Genomic DNA, 4,832 nt, shown 5'->3' on the forward strand with positions numbered 1-4,832 from the left:
ATTACAACCAACTAAGCCCATCAAAGAACTGGCAGAGCTGGTGATGTTTATGGCACAGATTGGTCACTGCTATCCAGAACATTTAAGTAACTTTCCTCAAGAGCTGAAAGATCTTCTTTCCTACAATCACACTGTCTTGGATCCAGATCTTCGAATGACATTTTGCAAAGCTTTGATCTTGCTGAGAAACAAGAATCTCGTCAATCCATCAAGTTTGCTAGAACTCTTCTTTGAACTTCTGCGTTGCCACGATAAGCTTCTGCGAAAGACTTTGTACACACATATTGTCACTGATATCAAGAATATAAATGCAAAACACAAGAACAATAAAGTGAACATAGTGTTGCAGAATTTCATGTACACCATGTTAAGAGACAGCAATGCAACTGCAGCCAAGATATCTTTGGATGTGATGATTGAACTCTACAGAAGAAATATCTGGAATGATGCCAAAACTGTCAATGTGATAACAACAGCGTGTTTCTCTAAGGTCACCAAGATATTAGTTGCTGCTTTGGCATTTTTCCTTGGGAAAGATGAAGAGGAGAAACAGGACAGCAACTCAGAATCCGAGGATGAAGGACCAACAGCAAGAGACCTGCTAGTGCAATATGCCACAGGGAAAAAAAGCTCCAAAAACAAGAAAAGGTTGGAAAAGGCTATGAAGGTGCTCAAGAAACAAAAAAAAGAAAAAACCAGAGGTGTTTAACTTTTCAGCTATTCATTTGATTCACGATCCCCAAGATTTTGCAGGAAAACTGCTAAAGCAACTTGAGAGCTCTAAGGAGAGGTTTGAGGTGAAAATTGTCTTAACCCGGAACCAGGTCCCAGGGCACTCGTCCCCGGCGTTCGACGGTACCTGTCTCGTCCACCTTGACCGGCAGGGCGGAGAGTCCTCGTGGGTTCTTTTCCTGAGGCAGGGAGAGAAAGGGCAGGAAAAGGGACGCACAGATAGTAAAGACACAACTCACGGTTTCCGATCAGGCAAAAAAGAGAGAGAGCTTTATTCAGAAAACTGTCTCTTATAAAGGTTTCAAGGCGGGAAAACAAAGCAGCTGGCCCAGGTCAGTTGCTAGGAAACAGGGTCAAGGGATTAAGACTGGAGTAAAAGGGGAACCAGATCAAAGTGTTCTGGCACAGCGCCTGAGGGGCTGAGGCTACCCTGCCTGCAGGCGGTTGATCTTTGGTCTTTTGGCTTCTCTGACAGGGAGTGGCGCTCCCCTGCCTATTTTGCAACTCCCTTCAGGGAGTGACAAATCCGGCTAGCAAATGGCCAAGCAGCTGAGTCTTTGCCGCTCCCCACAGAAAATGATGCTCATGAACCTCATCTCCAGATTGGTGAGAATTCATGAGCTTTTTCTCTTCAACTTCTATCCCTTTGTGCAAAGGTTTCTGCAGCCCCACCAAAGAGAGGTAACAAAGATTCTTCTGTTTGCTGCCCAAGCATCTCATCACTTAGTACCCTCAGAGATCATTCAGTCATTGCTCATGACTGTGGCCAACAATTTTGTCACGGATAAGAACTCCGGGGAGGTCATGACAGTAGGAATCAACGCTATAGAAGAGATAACGGCTCGATGTCCTCTAGCCATGACTGAAGAACTTCTCCAAGACCTGGCTCAGCATAAAACACACAAAGATAAGAATGTGGTGATGTCCGCTAGAACTTTGATTCAGCTATTCCGAACACTGAATCCTCAGATGTTGCAAAAGAAATTCCAGGGTAAGCCTACAGAGGCTTCCGTAGAAGCAGGAGTGCAAGAATATGGAGAATTAGATGCTAAAGACTGCATTCCAGGAGCAGAAGTTCTAGAAGTTGAAACAGAAGAGAATGCTGAAAATGATGAAGATGGGAGGGAGACTACCAGTCTCAGTGAGGAGGCAGATGCTGATGGCGAGTGGGTTGACGTGCACCACTCTTCTGATGAAGAACAGCAAGAAATCTCCAAGAAGCTCAACAGCATGCCCATGGACGAGCGCAAAGCCAAAGCCGCGGCCATTAGCACCAGCCGAGTTTTAACTCAGGAAGACTTCCAGAAAATCCGCATGGCCCAAATGAGGAAGGAACTTGACGCTGGGCCAGGGAAAGCCCAAAAGAGGAAATTCATTGAAATAGATAGTGATGAGGAGCCCAGGGGTGAGTTACTTTCTCTTCGGGACATTGAACGCCTTCATAAGAAACTGAAGTCTGACAAGGAGACAAGACTAGCCACAGCAATGGCTGGGAAGACAGACCGAAAAGAATTTGTGAGGAAGAAAACCAGGATGAACCCATTTTCTAGTTCCACAAATAAAGAGAAGAAAAAACAGAAGAACTTTATGATGATGCGGTATAGCCATAATGTCCGGTCAAAGAACAAGCGTTCCTTCCGAGAAAAGCAGCTGGCACTACGAGATGCACTTTTGAAAAAGAGAAAAAGAATGAAGTAATCTCCAAGCAAGTTTTCCATTCCAAGAAAAATGATCAATTTGTATCATTATTTTGAAAATTAGTTAATCAAGATTGTTTGTTTACATTAAAAAGTCCCAAAGTACTGTATTGTGAAAAACACAGTAAACTTGGTAGCAACATGGTGTTCTTGTTTTGGAGATGGGGGATGGTGGGAATGTTGAAATGTAAACAATAGTAGTATTGTTGTAAAATCATTTTCACTTAGCATTCATGCAAAAAAAAAAGAATATAAAATTTAATAAAGCATTATTGTTCCCCATTCCCTGCCCCTACCAGGAAGCTAGGAGTCCCATCAGGAAGAATCAGGCAATACTATTTCAATACTCTCTAGTAAGAGCTATTGTAGTATGCTGTTCTAGATACACGGGTGACATCAGAAACAACTAACAAAAGAAAACATGGTCTTGGGAGCTCCTGGGAGGGGCATACCCTGCCTGAGAGGTCACCTTCCAGGACTGAAACCGGGAGGAGGCAGAACATGGACGGAGAGCTCAGAGATACAAAGTTCCCAGGAGCTGAGTTACTCCCTGACCCCAGGGCGTAGCTGGTGCTGATTACAACATGTTGCTGTATCTAAAGCAATGGTTCTCGAAGGGGGTGAATTTGCACCCCAGGGGAATTTGGGGAATGTCTGGAGACATTTTTGACTGTAACAACTCAGGGAGGGGTCAAGTGCTACTGGTATCTAGTGACAATGCCCAAGACAGCCTACGAACAACAAAGAATTATCTGGTCCAAAACGTCCATAGTGCCAAGAAGTTCAGAAACCCTGGCCTAAAACGAGTAAACCTTGTAACGGTCAGTCATAGATAAGCTTAGAAAAGAGGGAATTATAGAAGCCAGCTTTAGCAGAGGATATCTGTTATGGTTGAATTTTATTCCCCCCAAAAGGGATTTTGAAATTCTAACTCCCAATCCCCCAGAATACGATCTTATTCGGAACAGAGTGGTTGCAGATACAATTAGTTAAGATGAAGTCATGCTGGAGTAGGATGGGCCCCAACCCAACACGGCAGCATCCTTACACAAAGAGCACCAGTGGAAGAGGCATGCCCCCAAAAACACTGCCATGTGAAAATGAAGGCAGATATAAGAAGCCTCTACAAGCCAAGGTACACCGAGGATTGGCAGCAAACCACCAGAGGCTAGAAAAGAGACATGCAAAGAATCTCTCTCACACCCTCAGAAAGAAACGGCCCGTCCACACCTTGATCAGACCTCTAGCTCCAGATCTATGAGAGAAAAAACGTCTGTCTCAGGCAGCCAGTGAGCAATACTCTGTTATGGCAGCCCTGACAAACTGACGGGCCATCCAAGTACTCTTCATGGAAGACAACGCCTTGGCAAATGGACTTTGCACACCCTGGACCCCCAGGCATGAGTATCATTCAGTCCCTATAATTTCCCTTGGCTCCAGCCTCACCAAGTTGGAGATAATTTTGATACTCTTTCTCTCCCCAGCCCAGGGGAAGGATGGGCTGACTCTTCAGCACACGTGCACCAGCCCTGATAGCTCTGAAGACCTGGGCTCTCCTGAACGCTGACGGGAGAGAATCTCTTGTCTCAGAGCAGAGAGCTAGACCTGGCTGGTCTCAACCTTAAGCTGGCCGTTTCCCAAGTGTGCAGGTGGTGTGCACACTTGTTTAGAGACCTTGTTTAGAATTTCTTTAAAATTAGAAACAGGCGCACCTGGGTGGCTCAGTCGGTTAAGCATCCGACTTTGGCTCAGGCCATGATCTCGCGGTTCATGAGTTCAAGCCTCACCTCGGGCTCTGTGCCGACAGCTTAGAGCCTGGAGCCTGCTTCGGATTCTGTCTCTCTTGCTCTGCCCCTCCCGGACTCACATTCTGTGTGTGTCTCTCTCTCAAAAACAAATAAAAAAACATTAAAAAAAAGTGGAAGGTGAAAAAGACGGCAGCCATTCTAGGGGGATATCAACAGCATGGTAAGGAGTGTGGATTCTGGAACCAGCTGAATAATTTCCTAGTAGTAATAGTTGCTACCTGTCTAATCTCAGGCAGCTATTTAGCTATTGAAGCCTTGGCTTCCTCATCTGTAAACGAGGATCATTAAGGTGCCATAAGGATGAAAAGAGATACTGCAGTCAGAGGACCGCACGCAGGGCACCCAGCCAGCCACATTGTGATTCTATTTTAGGACATCACTCTCTTGGACCCACATCTCAACATAAGCTAAGACCCAAACCTCAAGCCACCACATTCTAGAATTTCCTCTTCAAATATTGGTGGACTCTGGATAAAAAGCAACGTTTGAAGATATGTAAGTTCTTTGGCTCCAAAACCTCCTGGTTTACTCAGTACTGGGAATAATGGCTTTGGAGTCATCTGGCAGCATGCAAAGGCAAGTCTGGAAGATATAA

At 45.2% G+C, this 4,832-nt stretch overlaps 1 pseudogene; it reads left to right on the forward strand.

The window, feature by feature from the left end:
• The window catches only part of LOC115271827, a 2,804-nt pseudogene extending 374 nt beyond the window's left edge, over nt 1-2,430 (forward strand).
• Nucleotides 2,431-4,832: the final 2,402 nt, after the last annotated feature.

Source organism: Suricata suricatta, chromosome 11 (genome assembly GCF_006229205.1).
Source record: "Suricata suricatta isolate VVHF042 chromosome 11, meerkat_22Aug2017_6uvM2_HiC, whole genome shotgun sequence".
NCBI lineage: Eukaryota > Metazoa > Chordata > Mammalia > Carnivora > Herpestidae > Suricata > Suricata suricatta.